A 17,832-nucleotide genomic window follows, 5' to 3' on the forward strand; every position below is an offset into this window, starting at 1 on the left:
GCATCAACGCAAAAACGGTGTAAATCCTCTGTAGCTGTTAAGGCACATTTCCCAACTCTCCACGTTCAGCTGCGGTTTCAAACCTCAGGAGACCAAGATTGCTTTTTGCAAATGGCAGAGTGAATTATGCAGGAATAACAGAATAACAGAGTTGGAAGGGACCTTGGAGGTCTTCTAGTCCAACCTCTACCCATGCATGAAACTCTTCAGACAAATGGTTGTCCAGTTTCTTTTTGAAAGCCTCCAGTGATGGAGCACCTATAACTTCTGGAGGAAAGTCGTTCTACTGATTAATTGTTGTAACTTCAGGGAATTTCTCCTTCATTCTAGAATCCTTCTCTCCTTGATGAGTTTCATCCATTGTTTCTTGTCTCCAGGTGCTTTGGAGAATAGCTTGACTCCCTCTTCTTTGTGGCAGCCTCTGAGATATTGGAAGGCGGCTATCATGTCCCCCCTCGTCCTTCTTTTCATTAAACTAGACTTACCCAATTCTCACAACCATTCTTCATGTTTTAGCTTCCAGTCCCATAAATATCTTTGATGTTCTTCTCTGCACTCTTAGAAGACCTGCACGAAGCAACGTCAGAGGCAATCACCTGGATAGCTGATCTGGATTTCAGTTATGGGACCATGTACAGGTTTTGTATATACTTATGTAGATTGTGTGTATATGCCTGCTTCTCTTTGTCATGTTCTCATCATACTCTAAATATACGTATTAGAGGGGCTGTCACAAAGAAGAAGGGTTCAACCTATTTTCCAAAGCACCTGCAGGCCGGACAAGAAGCAACGGATGGAAACTAACCAAGGAGAGAAGCAACCTGGAATTAAGGAAAAACTTCCAGACAGAACAATTAACCAGTAGAACGACTTGCCTCCAGAAGTTGTGGGTGCTCCATCACTGGAGGCTTTTAAGAAGAGACTGGACAGCCATTTGTCTGGGATGATACAGGGCAGTGGTGGCGAACCTATGGCACGGGTGCCAGAGGCGGCATGCAGAGCCCTCTCTGTGGGCACGGGTGCCGTCGTCCGAGTCCTAGGCCTTCAGCTGGGTTTTATAAAACCTTTTCGCTTTAGGCTTCCGCCGCTGTATGCAAAAAAAAAAAAAAAAAAGGTTCAATCAGTCAATTTCAACTTCTTGTGGGAAAAAAGATCTCGCAAAGTTGGAATTGATTGATTGAACTTTTTAGTCCCACCCAGTCTGCCGTTACCACCGCAGCCATGCCCACCCAATGGGTGACGCCCACCCAACTGGCCACACCCATCCAATGGGCCACACCCACCCAGCACTTCACGATGCATAAGTGGGTTTTGGGTTGCAGTTTGGGCACTCGGTCTGTAAAAGGTTCGCCATCACTATTCTATTCTATTCTATTCTATTCTATTCTATTCTATTCTATTCTATTCTATTCTATTCTATTCTATTCTATTCTATTCTTTCCCCATTCTAAGTACCATTCCTTTATTTGCAAAATGTTTAACCAAACTCTGCAACTCAGGTCCTTACTTTGCACGGAGAACCGTAGCTATTTGGGCCAAATTCTTTTGAAGTCTTGAAATATCAAAAAGCAGAAAAGTTCCAGAGCATTGCATTGTTTTTCTTATAAATATATTCTCAAAAAAGGAATGCCATGTAACTCGGCACATCAGATGCATTTAAAGGAAAAAGGCTGACCTCTCCCCTCCCCCATTCCTGTGTGTAAACTAATTTTTGACCAATAATGTTCAGAAAAAAATATATATAAGAGTCAACTTTGACCTCTACAGTCTGGAAAAACCTGCCCCCTTGTTAAACCTTGCAAACTTTGAAGCTGGTCACAGTGGAAAGACCTTGAGGAACATGGAAAGAACCAACCTTTCCGTTCCAAAGGGAAAAACTAAAATTATGAACACCACTTCTGTGAGGCAACAATTTTGAGTGGTGGAAGAGAACAACCGGCCTCCAGAAGCTGTGAATGCTCCAACACTGGAAGTTCTTAAGAAGAGACTGGATGGTCATTTGTCTGAAATGGTATAGGGCAGGGGTAGGCAACCTTGGCTCTTTTATGACTCATGGACTTCAACTCCCAGAATTCCTGAGCCAGCCATGCTGAGGGGAAAGGGAGAGGTTTCCAAGCTGAGCCATGCTGGCTCAGGAATTCTGGGAGTTTGAAGTCCACGAGTCATAAAAGGGCCAAGGTTGCCTACCCCTGGTATAGGGTTTCCTGCCTGAGCAGAGGGTTGGACTAGAAGACCTCCAAGGTCCCTTCCAACTCTGTTTTCTATTCTATTACAGGCTCACTTTGCCAATGGCCAGCAATTCGATTCTCACTGGCTGAAGGTGGACTCAGCCTTCCATCCTTTCGAGGTTGGTAAAATGAGGACCCGGATTGTTGGGGGTGGGGCAAGATGCTGACTCTGTAAACCGCTTAGAAAGAGCTGTAAAACACTGTGAAGCTCCATATAAGTCTAAGTGCTATTGTATTGAGTCCATTATGTAAACTCAGCCTGTGCCGTGACTAATAATAATAATGATGATGATGATGATGATGATGATGATGATGATGAAGTTTGGAGGTCATCTAGTCCAACCCCCTGCTCAGGCAGGAAACCCTATACCATTTCAGACAAATGGCTGTCCAGTCTCTTCTTAAAAACTTCCAGTGTTGGTGCATTCACCGCTTCTGGAGGCAGGTTGTTCCACTGGTTAATTGTTCTAACTGTCAGAAAGTTTCTCCTTAGTTCCAGATTGCTTCTCTCCTTGGTGAGTTTCCATCCGTTGCTTCTTGTCCTGCCTTCAGGCGCTTTGGAGAATAGCTTGACTCCCTCTTCTTTGGGGCAGCCCCTGAGATATTGGAACTCTGCTATCATGTCCCCCCTCGTCCTTCTCTTCATTAAACTAGACATACCCAATTCCAGCAACCGTTCCTTATATGCTTTAGCCTCCAGTCCCCTGATCCTCTTTGTTGCTCTTCTCTGTACTCTTTCTAGAGTCTCAGCATCTTTTTTACATCCTGGTGACCAAAACTGGATGCAGTATTCCAAGTGTGGCCTAACCAAGGCATTGTAAAGTGGTATTAACTCTTCACGTTATCTTGATTCTATCCCTCTGTTAATGCAGCCTAGCACTGTGTTATGGTTCTGCGTATCCCATGGACCCAGCAAATTGGAGCAGTGCCAAAATGAACCAACAGGTTTACTAAGAGTCCTCGAAGAATGGGCAAAACCTGGGAACCATTTCCCCAAAACAAAGGGGAAGATGACCCTGTGTCTGCCTTTGCGTGTATTTACAGGCAGTTCCTTATTTATGAGATTCCCTCCGGCGGGTTCACCATTTTTGGAAAACCCACTTTTTGTTACTACCGCTAGCAAAGCTTGTGAATGCAGCTGGCGCCCTCTGCTGACTTCCTTTGCACCAACTGCTCCAGTTTGACGGTTCTCCGGTGTGGAGTAAAACGCAAAAGCCACACTAAGCAAAAATTTACTCCTTCGCTAAAAGGGAAAATGTTATTATTTATCAGGCAATGAAACCGAATCCCTCTGGTGTAAATTTATTTGGCAACAGACAAATGCAGTGCGACCTGATTATTTATCAGCAGCTCTTTCTGAGATGGGTGAAAAAAATATTTATATTTATAGCCTCGCAGCAGTTCAGCACTGCAGACAGAGCTGCATCCCTTCCCCGCTGCTTCTGGCTGTTTCATAATGCCAGCTTCAGAAAGTCCAATTGGATTACAACCTGGCTTGGGCTGTTGACTGGTTCTTAAGAATCCTGCATCCAGTTCTGGTCACCGTATTATAAAAAAGATGCTGAGACTCTGGAAAGAGTGCAGAGAAGAGCAACAAAGATGATTAGGGGACTGGAGGCTAAAACATATAAGGAACGGTTGCTGGAATTGGGTATGTCTAGTTTAACGAAGAGAAGGACGAGGAGGGACATGATAGCAGTCTTCCAGTATCTCAGGGGCTGCCCCAAAGAAGAGGGAGTCAAGCTCTTCTCCAAGACGCCTGAAGGCAGGACAAGAAGTAACGGATGGAAATCAATCAAGGAGAGAAGCAACCTAGAACTAAGGAGAAACTTCCTCACAGTGAGAACAATTATTCAGAAGTCGTGGTGCTCCAATACTGGAGGTTTTTAAGAAGAGATTGGTCAACCATTTGTCTGGAATGGTACAAGGTCTCCTGCTTGAGCAGGGGGTTGGACTAGAAGACCTCCAAGGTACCTTCTATTCTATTCTATTCTATTCTATTCTATTCTATTCTATTCTATTCTAATCTAATTTTCATTATTCTATTCTATTCTATTCTATTCTATTCTATTCTATTCTATTCTATTCTATTCTATTCTATTCTATTCTATTCTAATCTAATTTTCATTATTCTATTCTATTCTATTCTATTCTAATCTAATTTTCATTATTCTATTCTATTCTATTCTATTCTATTCTATTCTATTCCATTCTAATTTTCATTATTCTATTCTATTCTATTCTATTATCTATTCTATTCTATTCTATTCCATTCTAATTTTCATTATTCTATTCTATTCTATTCTATTCTATTCTGTTCTGTTCTGTTCTATTCCATTCTAATTTTCATTATTCTATTCTATTCTGTTCTGTTCTGTTCTGTTCTAATCTAATCTAATCTAATCTAATCTAATCTAATCTAATCTAATCTAATCTAATTTTCATTATTCTATTCTATTCTATTCTATTCTATTCTATTCTGTTCTGTTCTGTTCTGTTCTGTTCTGTTCCATTCCGTTCCGTTCCGTTCCGTTCCGTTCCGTTCCATGTATTCTTCTCTGAGTTGCCTACCCAGAGAGAAGAGGGAGGGGATGACACCAGAGTAGTTGGCACCACTCAGAGATGCATTTGTAGTGCTGCTTTAATTTGTACCAATTCCCCATTCAGTCATTTGTTTCCAGTTTCTCTATAGATCCTCAGCTAGTTTCTCTTCTGTTATTTTTATTGTCTATCATCAGTTTATCCTTTTGACTATGGAATCCTGAGCTTTGACAGAGTTGCTATCCAACCTTTGGTTGGCTTGCAAAGAATCAAAAAAATCCAGAAGATGCCAAGTCACCTACCTTCTACTCCATCCTCTCTCTAGGTCAGGGGTCTTCAAACTTGGCTCTTTTATGACTTGTGGACTTCAATTCCCAGAATTCCTCAGCCAGGCTCGCTGGCTGAGGAATTCTGGGAATTGAAGTCCACAAGTCATAAAAGGGCCAACTTTGAAGACCCCTGCTCATGACACAAACATATTCACCACTTTAAATATTCAACAAAGTTAACCATTTATAGTAGCCTATAATTGTGTTTCTCAACCTTGGCAGATATAAGGTGTGTGGGCTTCAACTCCCAGAATTCCTCAGCAAATATTAGCTGGCTGGGGAATTCTGGGAGCTGGTCCACGCATCTGAAAGTTGTCAAGGTTGAGAAACACTGGTCTATACCAGGGCTCTCCAAACCTGGGACCTTTCTGTGGACTTCAACTCCCAGAATTCCTCAGCCAGCTAATATTTGCTGGGGAATTCTGGGAGTTGAAGCCCACACACCTTATATCTGCCAAGGTTGAGAAACACCAATATAGGCTACTCTAAATGGTTAACTTTGTTGAGTATTTAAAGTGGTAAATGTGTTTGTGTGTCATGAGCAGGGGTCTTCAAACTTGGCCCTTTTATGAGTTGTGAACTTTAATTCCCAGCTTGGCTGGCTGAGGAATTCTGGGAGTTGAAGTCCACAAGTCTTAAAGGTGCCAAGTTGGAAGACCCATGGTCTGTACTATAAGAGAGCCTGGTTGATTCTAGAGGTTAAGGCAGGGTGTCTTCAAAGTTGGCCCTTTTATGACTTGTGGACTTCAACTCCCAGAATTCCTCAGCCAGGCACACGTTCCTGGCTGAGGAATTCTGGGAGTTGAAGTCCACAAGTCATAAAAGGGCCAAGTTTGAAGACACCTGCTCTTAGGTTGTCAGATTTCAGCCAGGAAGATCGCCTGTAACCGTTTAGCACAGTCAGAAGGTGGCATCACTCAACCGTCTTGGGAAAAATCAGCAGAAATCTCGTAGTAACTTCGACAGACTTACAACCACAATGGAGCCCCACGTTTCCACTGCGAAGTCAGACAGTTGTTAAGTGAGTTTTGCCCCCCTTTTACGACCTTTCTTGCCACCATTACTAAGCGAATCACTGAAGTCGCTCAGTTAGTGAGGCCGTTGTAAAATGAATCAGGTTTTTCCCCTTGACCTTGCTTGTCAGAAGGTCGCTAAACGGGATCGCGTGAACCCCGGGGGACCCTGCGACCGTCGTAAATACGAGTCGGTTGCCAAACGTCTGAATTTTGATCACGTGACCAATTTTGGGAGTTGAAGTCCACAAGTCCTAAAAGGGCCAAGTTTGAAGACCCCTGCTCATGACACACAAAGACAGGCTTAAGATACAGAAGGATCTGGACACACTTGAACACTGGGCACTATCTAACAAAATGAAATTCAATGGTGAAAAAAATAAGGTTCTACATTTAGGCAAGAAAAACCAAATGCACAGGTGTAGTATAGGGGGTACCTTGCTCAATAATAGTAACTGTGAGAGGGATCTCGGAGTCCTAGTGGACAATCACTTAAATAGGAGCCAGCAGTGTGTTGCAGCTGCCAAAAAAGCCAACACAGTGCTAGGCTGCATTAACAGAGGGATAGAATCAAGATCACCTGAAGTATTAATACCACTTTACAAGGCCTTAGTAAGGCCACACTTGGAATACAGCATCCAGTTTTGGTCACCACGATGTAAAAAAGATGTTGAGACTCTAGAAAGAGTATAGAGAAGAGCAACAAAGATGATTAGGGGACTGGAGGCTAAAACATATAAGGAAAGGCTGCTGGAATTGGGTATGTCTAGTTTAATGAAGAGAAGGACGAGGGGGGACATGATAGCAGAGTTCCAATATCTCAGGGGCTGCCCCAAAGAAGAGGGAGTCAAGCTATTTTCCAAGGGGCCTGAAGGCAGGACAAGAAGCAACGGGTGGAAACTAATCAAGGAGAGAAGCAACCTAGAACTAAGGAGAAACTTCCTGACAGTGAGAACAATCAACCAGTGGAACAACCTGCCTCCAGAAGCAGTGAATGCTCCATCACTGGAAGTTTTTAAGAAGAGACTGGACAGCCATTTGTCCGAAATGGTATAGGGTTTCCTGCCTGAGCAGGGGATTGAACTCGATGACCTCCAAGGTCCCTTCCAACTTTACTATTATTATTATTATTATATTTGCCACTTTAAATATTCAACAAAGTTAACCATTTATGCTGCAACGGTCGTAAGTGTAAACAACGGTCGTAAGTCCCTTTTCAGTGCCATGGAACAGTCCCTAAACAAACCATTGTAAATTGGGGATTAGCCGTAATCCATTTTATTCCCAGGGAGAGGCTTTTGTGAACTGCTGCTCGCTTACGCAGGTGCATTGAATGGCTACATATTATGGGTATTGCTCACCCTTGGCAAGTTTATAATAATAAGAAGAAAGTGGGAAGGGACCTTGGAGGTCATCTAGCCCAGCCCCCTGCTCAGGCAGGAAACCCTATACCATTTCAGACCAACGGCCGTCCAGTCTCTTTGTAAAAAGTTTTAAGAGGGATGGACTTCCACCTCCCAGAATTCCGCAGCCAGGTTACTCAGAATTTCAAATATCTTATTGAAGTGATGCCTTTCTCAAATATAGGTGGTCCTCGAGTTACAGCCATTCGTTTAGTGACCGTTCAAAGTTAACCACGGACTGAAATAAAGTGACTTAGGGCCATTTTTCACATTTGTGACCATTGCAGCAGCCCCAGGGTCACCTGATCAAAATTGGGACTCTTGGCAACTGACATGGACTTATGACAGTCGCAGTGTCCTGGGAGGTCATGTGATCCCCCTTTTGCAACCTTCTGACAAGCAAAGTAATAATAATAATAATAATAATAATAATAATAATAATAATAATAATAATAATAATAAAAAAAGTTGGAAGGGACCTTGGAGGTCATCCACTCCAACCCCCTGCTCAGGCAGAAAACCCTATACCATTTCAGACAAATGGCTGTCCTGTCTCTTCTTAAAAACTTCCAGTGTTGGAGCATTCACCGCTTCTGGAGGCAGGTTGTTCCACTGGTTAATTGTTCTCACTGTCAGGAAGTTTCTCCTTAGTTCTAGGTTGCTTCTCTCCTTGATGAGTTTCCACCCATTGCTTCTTGTCCTGCGTTCAGGCGCCTTGGAGAATAGCTTGACTCCCTCTTCTTTGGGGCAGCCCCTGAGATATTGGAACACTGCTATCATGTCCCCCCTCATCCTTCTCTTTGTTAAACTAGACATTCCCAATTCCAGCAACTGTTCTTTATAGGAAAAATAAAAGCATCTTTGGAACATGGATTGAGGGAGCAGATGGCATGCCTGAGAACCTGTTTATTTTGGCAGCTGTGGCAGAACAACCCACGGTTAAAAATCAACATTTCAATCAGTAGCACGACTCCATAGGAAAGCTGTCTCTTTCACGTAGACGTTTTCCTATCAGCAATGGGTTGCAAGGAAGGACATACACTGCTAAGGGCCCAAGATTCAGTGTCCAGTAGCACTTGCACAAAAAAAAAAAATGTCAGTAAAATTTAGTCCTACGAAAGGCTGCTGGATTATTTAATTAGCATTGCAAGCAGGAAGACATCTATCATTCATATGAAAAGATGGTAGAAAATAATTTGTTTGATGTCTGTGGAAGGTCGCCCTTCCTCACTCGCACCTCACACTAGGTGCTAGGCAAATGATCTTCAGAATGATTTGGGAGGAGAAGGAGAGTTAGAAGTGGAGATGGAGTTGAAGAAGCAGGAGAAGAGGAGGAGAAGGAGAAGGAGAGGGAGAGGGAGGGAAGAGGGAGGACGAGGTGGAGGAGGAGGAGGAGGAGAAGAGAAGGTGAAGAAGGAGGAGGGGGAGGAGGAAAAGAAGAGGAGGGAGGAAGAGGTGAAGAAGGAGAAGGAGCAGAAGGAGGAGGAGGAGGGGAGGAGGAGGAGGGAGGAAAAGGTGAAGAACAAGAAGAGGAAGAGGAGGAAGAAGAAGAAGAAGAGAACAGGAGGAGGAGGAGGAGAAGAAGAGGAGGGAGGAAGAGGTGAAGAAGGAGAAGAAGAAGGAGGAGGAGGAAGAGGACAGGAGGATGAGGAGGGAGGAAGAGGTGAAGAAGAAGGAGAAGGAGGAGAAGAGGAGGAGGGAGGAAGAGGAGCACGTGAAGAAGATAAAGAAGGAGGAGGAGGAGGGGAGGAGGAAGGGAAGGAGAGGAGAAGAGGAAGGAGGAAGAAGAAGAAGAAGAAGAAGAAGAAGAAGAAGAAGAAGAAGAAGAAGAAGAAGAAGAAGAAGAAGAAGAAGAAGAAGAAGAAGAAGAAGAAGAAGAAGAAGAAGAAGAATTTGGAATAAGGCTGCAAAGTTTCAGGAACGCAACTTTGCTCCTGTGAAGCTAAATCCTCCATTCTTCCTTGCTCTGAAACTTTCTTTGGACCACAGGAGCAAAGAGCATCTTATTCCCCGTTGTGTTGATCCTTGGAGAAGAAGACCTTGCTTACTCTGAAAGGAAACAGAATGGTGTCATAACGTGAAGGACTGATTCCCACGTTCATCGTGACACTTCAGAAATAACCCATACCTTCTCTTAGCTTAAGTATTAAAAACTGGTTTGTTTGTTTTTTGGTGCTGGAGGCAGATAACACAAACCAGACAGCTGTCCTTCCTTCAGTGGGCGGAAAGGATACCGTTGAGGGTGAGCAATGTTGTTTATTGTACCTGCAGGTGTTGTCTAAAAGGATAAAAACACGACGGGTGGGAAACCTAACCGTAATCCTCCGGCAACAGAACAATCAAAGTCAAAAGTCTGTTTGGGCTGGATAAAAGGGCTCAGCAAAGTTACCCAACAACTCACGTGCACCATAAGCCACACAGCACATTTTCAGATGGGAACAATGCCCGTACATATTCCACCTCTCGCTGGAGGTGTGTCTTATCACCTGGGAGATCGAGCTAAGCAAACCGCAAGCAGCCAAACATCTGTTGAAGCTGGTGCAGAGAGAAAACAGCTGTTCCATTAACGCACGAGAACCATAACGCTAAAAACAATCCGATTCCTAAGATAGGGAGGAAGCAGAAGTTGTGTTTGGATGACAACTCCCAACGTTCCACACCACTGAACCACCTGGCAGGTGAGAAACAGGAATTCAAGAACATCCGGATGACCTGGGATGCTCTCCAGTCCTGTAATACTTTAAGGAGGCTACAGGTGTCACGACGTGGTGGGCCTGCCTGCTTTAAATATGAGTCAGTCTGGGCGTAGTCCATTTTCACTTGACTTCCAGAATACGTTGGAATGGAAATTATGTTAAATGCATATAATTTAATGCAATGCAAAAGTGAATGGAGGCAGCGGGAGAGTCGGTTTCGATGAACTGAATGGACTAAAATTTCAGTCAAATGTAAATTAATTTAACGGGGGCAGCCGGAGAGGCCTTCGGGAGCCGTGACATCTTGGCAAAATATTCTGTCCAAAATAGAGTAGCAAATCTTTTTTATTATTTACCACGTTGGCTGCATTTGGATATTACCGGGGAAGAAATTAAACTGACTTTGGTTCTTACGAGAAGCAGATTAATAACCCTTCTTTTAAAATGGCAAGAAAAACCCCTTTCTTCGAAAATGTATATTAAATGGTTGGGATGATACATGGGAAACTTTTTGAAAGATTATAAATACACACACACATCATCTTTCTTTCTTTCTCTTTCTTATCTACCTACCTACCTACCTATCATTATCAATCATCTATAATCTATCTATCTATCATTATCAATCATCTATAATCTATCTTTATCAATCATCTATCTATCTATCTATCTATCTATCTATCTATCTATCTATCTATCTATCTATCTATCTATCTATCTATCATCTATCTATCTATCTATCTATCTATCTATCTATCTATCTATCTATCTATCTATCTATCTATCTATCTATCTATCCATCCATCCCACCCAGTCTGCCCTCTCTCTCTCTCTCTCTCTCTCTCCCTTCCTCCCTCCCTCTCTGGGCAACATATGTGTGTATATGAGAATATATGCATAATTTATTTTATTTATTTTTTGTCATGCTTGTGCAGTGTACATTGGAGGTGGTTAGGTTACCCTTTGAGAGCTGTATGCAAGAAATCTCATTTTAATATATGTTGATTAGTGTACATTTAAGATGACAATAAAGTTATTAACCTATCCTATCCTATCTTATCCCATCCACCACCTGCTGGCTGGGTAATTCTGGGAATTGAAGTCCACAAGTCTTACAATTGCCAAGCTTTCTGGTTTAAATTGTATTAATCAGAGGGACAGTGGTGAGGATCCTGGACGAGAAACCAGGAGCTTATACCGTATGAGTTTTAGGCCTTCTGTTTTTGAAAGCTGCTGGTGTGACTTTGGACCAGTCCCTCAACCCAGCCCAACTGACAGGGTGATTGTTGTGTGGAAAATAGGAGGAAGGGCATTAGATATGTACCCAACGTGTGCTGGCCGAACATTAAGAGGATAAACATCTAATGAAAGGGGGGGGTGGAAGGGATTGGTTTCATTTTAATTTGGAGATTTCCAAAAACCAATGAAAAAGTTTTTTTTTTCTCTTCAAAATCTGGGTCTCATCCAACATCTAGATTCAGTTAGCTAAATAACGATACAGTTCTGGTTGCCAGTAAGCATGAAGACCTTCAGCTCCTCATCAACAGAGTCACAGAAATATCTGAAAAATACGGCTTGAAGCTTAACACTTCAAAAACCAAGATCATGGTCATCAGCAAACAACCCGTTAATTTACCACCAATAAATTCAGAAGGAACACCATTAGAAAAAGTTGAGAGGATCACGCACTTCGGTTCTAATTTACATGAAAGCTGGGACATGACCGTTAAAGTAAAGACAAGGATAGAAAAAGCTCGAACAGCATTCTTCAAAATGAAAAAGGTCTTCTGCAGTCACGACATAAGCCTAAGACTGAAAATCAGGCTTGTCAGATGCTATGTTTTTCCTATCCTGCTCTATGGAGCAGAGAGTTGGTCTCTGACAGAAGGCCACCTGAAGAGACTAGAAGCATTTGAAATGTGGATTTACAGGCAGCAGTTACGTAGAAGCTGGGTGGACAAGATCAGAAATGAGGAGGTGATAAGCCGCCTGGGAAAGCCAAGGGAAATCATCAAAACAATTAAAAAACAAAAATTAGAATATTTCGGACATGTGATGCGACACCCAGAAAAATACGGCATACTCTATTTAATCCTCCAGGGAAAGATTGAAGGCAAACGAGGTCCAGGCAGAAAAAGAACATCGTGGCTTCAAAATCTAAGGGACTGGTTTGGACAAAACTCCGCAGCACTTTTCCGTGCGGCTGCCGATAAAAACAGGATCACCAACGTCCGATAACGGATATGGCACAAGAATAATAACCCAGCTTAATTAGACCACGTTTTGGGGAGGTGGTGACAGGACTTCCCAAATGAGTAATTGGTCTATTACGTTCCTAAAAGCTTCCTTGCAAGCCACCCACGCCCCCCCTAAAACTACTCATAACATTTAGCATTAAAAGCGGCTTCATCTCAGCTGTCATGCCAGGTCTGGGTGCAAAGCACGATGTTCATGCTGCTCTGTGCATCAGGCTGCGATCGGCCCTCTATCTCACTTCTGATTACCATTTTAATCACCATGCATCTGGTAAGCCCACAGCCAAGTTCAGACGCAGATCCCCAATGCAGCGTAACTGCCACACCGACCTGCATTTCAGTGTGGTGTTACACACTCAGGGGGTTTTGACACTGTCTGCCCTATGATGCTGTTCTAATCTAGATAACAGAAGTTAGAAGGGGCCTTGGAGGTCTTCTGGTCCAACCCCGTTCAGGCAGGAAACCCTACTGTTTCAGAGAAGTGGCTGTCCAATCTCTTCTTGAAAACCTCCAGTGTTGGAGCACCCACAACTTCTGGAGGCAGGTTGTTCCACTGGTTAATTGTTCTGTCAGGAAATTTCTTAGTTCTAGGTTGGATCTTTCCTTGATGAATTTCCCTCGATTGCTTCTTGTCCTGTCTTCGGGTGTTTTTGAGGATAGGTTGACCCCTTTTTTTCTTGTGGCAGCCCCTCAAATATTGGAAGACTGCTATCCTATCACCCCTAGTCCTTCTTTTCATTAAACTAGACATACCCAAATCCAGCAACCTTTCTTTGCACGTTTTAGCCTCCAGTCCTGTAATCATCTTTGTTGCTCTTCTCTGCACTCTTTCCAGAGTCTGCTGATGACGTTACCTAGTTGGGTAATGAAACGTCTGCAAGAAAACAAGCACCTTTGAGATAACTGTGACCTGGATGACTGAGAATCTCCCTAGACACAAAGACTCCACAATTCTCCTCCTCTGCAAACCCCACTCCTGTCTAGCACTGATGATGTTACCAAGTTGGGTCATGAAACGTCTGCAAGAAAACCACCCAGCTCAGAGAGCATCAAGGACTCCATAGTTGTTGTCATCCTCCTTCTCCTCAAACCTCACTCCCTTCTAGCACTGATGATGTTACCAAGTTGGGTCATGAAACGTCTGCAAGAAAACCACCCAGCTCAGAGCGCATTAAGGACTCCATAGTTGTTGTCATCCTCCTCCTCCTCTCCTCAAACCTCACTCCCTTCTAGCACTGATGATGTTACCAAGTTGGGTCATGAAACGTCTGCAAGAAAACCACCCAGCTCAGAGAGCACCAAGGACCCCTCATTTCAACTGAGCTACAAATATTCTCCTTTATCGCTAAATGCTGGATTTCAGCAAAAAAAAGCCTGCAGAAAACAAATGGTTCCACAAACAAAAAAAAAAGCTTATAAAATCTGGTCAGTCATGTGACAATCTTCCTTACCAGTCTCATGACTTATGACCCTTAATGGGCAGGTTCCACTACTGGCGTAGGTGGAGGACTTACCTGCATGACAGGTGGGTAAACATTTAATTAACGAATTACACAATTATCGTGGCTCCGACAACCTACACGCCCAATGAGAAAAACCCACAGTCAGACAAGAGTCTCATACAAAACAGTGAAGCCTTTTATTGTCTTTTATTGTGGCGGCTGGAGGCCCCCCAAAAAACCACCTCAGTATGCTTTTCAAGAATTCTCTCACCACTCCAGAACAAAAGGATCATTAAAAAAGACATAGTTTTCATACAGGACTTGAGCAAAAACAGGTACATTTCATTTTATTTATGGGGGAGAGGGGGTTTGACATGATTATAAAGGTTCTAGATCTCATTGGCAGACCTTAACACCAACATTTTACCTGATTAAAAAAAGCACCGGAAAAAGTCATCGCCATCATGATTTAGCAGGGCTCAGAATAGAGAAAATAGAGGTTTAAAGCAGGAATGTCAGAACTTTTGTCAACTTTTAAGCCTTGTGGACTTCAACTCCCAGAATTCCCTAGCCAGTGTGGCTGGCTGGGGAATTCTGGGAGTTGAAGTCCACAGGTCTTAAAGTTGCCAAGGTTGGATAGGCCCGCTTTAAAGTCTCAGCATCGATTCCTCATTTTGCGAACTACTGAGATTCAAGGAGTTGTGTCATTGTGTGTGGCTGATGGAAGTCAATTAACAGGGCAGTCCCTGAAGGAAATAACGGCCATTGCAATGTGATCACTCGTAATTAAGAAAAATAAAAATAACCAGCACGATCTCCTGCACATTATACAGCTTCTAATTTTCATTTTTCCTCTGATGGACTGCCAGGTTCTGACTGCTGGATGACTTATGGACACGAAGCATTAAAATTCATTAAATCGTCATTTTTAGGAGATCGGCAACTACACGAAGGCCAGCGCCTTCCTGCCTTGGCCTGTCTCTCCATCTTGTCAGAAAAAAGAACGTGTGAATGTGTCACAGCACCACCACGCCTGCTGCATTCCTGAATTTCCATCGAGAGAGGTAGAGAAATCAACGGAAAGCAACTTCTATCGATGGCGAAGTGTGAACTGGGTGTGACAGGAAGCGCTGGTGTAAGAAAAGAGACACACAATTTTCTCATTTTCGATGGTCTTAAGAGCCACTTCAGATGCCACCAAAATGGGCTCTCATCTTTAAGCCAAGTGACGTCGGGCACTTGCTGTGGAGAAGATCTCGATGTTCTCCTGAGATGTTAAAATCTTTGGACCTTCATCCTTTAACAGCCAACCTTCTCCACCACCCCCAAGGTCTTCCAGCTGGATGGACTTCAATTTAATTCCTCAGCCAGAAATAAAACCCATCTGCAAGAATCCTAGGACTCAAGTCCATGCGTCTAGAAAACCTCTGGGTTTTGGACCAGATCGTTTGTGCATGAGTGGAGTATGGAAAGGAAAACATCTCCTTACTCTATCCATTTCACTGAATTTCCAGCATCCAAAGTAGCAGGAATGCCAGCATAGACCCATAATTCTAATATTGTTGTTTTTTGCTAAGTGCAAATTTCACATTCTGGACATATTAGAAGCTGCGTCGAAAGATGATCAAGAATAGATTTGGGATGGTGTTGTTTTTTCCCCCTTTTTCCCAGGGTTTGATTTCAATCACCAGGTACAAAGGCTTGACAACTGCGTAGGAATATAACGTGTCTTCCTTTGCAACGGTTGAGAAGACACCCCCGTCCCACCCACCCACCCACCCCCCAAAACACAAAGGCATTGTAGTATTTTTTTTTGTTTTGTTCATTTCTATACATACTTCTTCCAGCTAAGGATACACACAAGCTTTTATTTTTATATTCAAAGTTTTCACACTATAAGGCTATTAAAAATGCTGGTATGTTCCGTAAATGACTAAGCCGGTCTTCTGAAATAAATCTCAGGAAACCTTCAACTTCCTTTCGTTTTCCCGAGACGCCAAAGGGATGCGGGATTGGAGGAAGGAGACCCATCACCATAAAAAAACAAAACCCTGTACTTTATAAAACTTCAGAGTTGCGCCTTTGAAAAAACATTCTCCATCTATGAAGCTAGAAATCACCTTTGTTCTACCTCCGCTCTCTTCGGACTTTCAATATATGGAATCAAGCCAAGATCCACGAGTGTCCTTCATTCTATGCCTGTGGCATGATTGATCCATGCGCTTGTTCACACACCTATTGCTCCTATGCCATGAGGTAATGGGCTTGGTGGAAGGAGGCACACGTGGGAATGGACTCGCCCTGAAAGATTTCCTCCACCAGCCAAACTCACCCTGTCTGGAAGTGAGGTTGTGACCATGATTGAATTCTGGTGGAACCACAATCTTCTGATTGTTTCGGAGTCTCCACCTGCTCCTAAGGCCAGTTAAAGGTGTTCTGAAGCGTTTCACCTGGTTTTTGGGAAGGGAAGGAACTGGGATTCAACATTCCTATCGTCCCCAAAGGAGAGTCCAAGCGTGGCCACTTTTAAGACTTGTGGACTTCCAACTCCCAGAATTTCTCAGCCAACATGAGAGTTGAAATCCAGAGTTGTTAAAAGTTGCCAAGGTTGGACACCCCGGATCTAAAGGATGGGAAAAGGAGAGGAAGCAGGGAATCAGCTCAGGTTCCTCTCCTTCCAACACGCTTAGCTGTCTCCTCAAAGTGGTTTTCACAGGTGGTCCAAACCTCCAGGAGATACCCTGAAATAATTCAAACCTTTCATGCTAGATTTTGCTCAATTCCTACTAGTACCAGTTCTAGTTCACAAGCAAAAGATGACCACACTAGATTGTAATTTGAGACTCACACTATTCAATACAGGGTGGGTTTTTTTCCTTCCTTTCTCTATTTTTTTTTTTAAACTTTCAGGAAAACTCCAAAACTTGACCAGTCAACTCAAGAAACCAATTTGCCTACTTTAGGCAGATCCTCAAAACCCAAAACATCGCGAAGATGACTGTGTATTTTACATTCAACTCCCAAACGGAATCCCTAAGCGTCATTTGACCAGTCACGTCAAATCTGTTTCCAGGTTATTACAGAAAGAATTGAAGCTTTTGTTTTAAAAAGAGGAGGAAGCACATCGCTCCGCAATTTCACGGCGAGAACAGAATTTCCGCTCTTTGGCATTGCTCAAATTTAGCCGCTTTCAGCCAGCTTGAATGCCTTTCCCCAAACGGCCACCTTTTTGAACAAAGCATTTATCCGTTATTTTAGGATAAAATAATGCTCTGCATAAAATTGTTTCTTAAGCTTCCTCAAAACGACAAGAGATGCTACAGTCTTCCCTGCCTCCATTTACTCCAAGGCCCGTACACAAAGCAGCCAAGAACAAGGGTGTGCAAAATAGTTCATCATGAAACAGGCCAAGTTCGGAACAGGCCATTCCTCGTTGGGGGAAAAAAAGCCTGCATTCTCTACTTCTTGACATCAGACATCTTTTTAAACGGCCCAAAGCTATTTCACAAAGCACGGCCACCTTGCAACGTGAAATCTGTCTTGTGAAGCACCTGGGAAACAAATTTCCCCAAGCAACGAATTAGCCAGAATCAACTGGATCACCCATGCTAGGAACAGCACCAGTGGATCAAAAGAGACACCCTAAACCAGAGGTAGGCAACCTTGGCTCTTTTGACTCGTGGACTTCAACTCCCAGAATTCCTGAGCCAGCCATGCTGAGGGGAAAGGGAGGTTTCCAAGCTCAGCCATGCTGGCTCAGGAATTCTGGGAGTTGAAGTCCACGAGTCACAACGCGGCCTAGGCCAGAGGTAGGCAACCTTGGCTCTTTTATGACTCGTGGACTTCAACTCCCAGAATTCCTGAGCCAGCATGGGGGAACTATGCCCCTTTATGACTGGTGGACTTCAACTCCCAGAATTCCTGA

Source organism: Protobothrops mucrosquamatus, unplaced genomic scaffold (genome assembly GCF_001527695.2).
Source record: "Protobothrops mucrosquamatus isolate PMUCROS unplaced genomic scaffold, P.Mucros_1.0 scaffold1447, whole genome shotgun sequence".
Classification (NCBI taxonomy): domain Eukaryota; kingdom Metazoa; phylum Chordata; class Lepidosauria; order Squamata; family Viperidae; genus Protobothrops; species Protobothrops mucrosquamatus.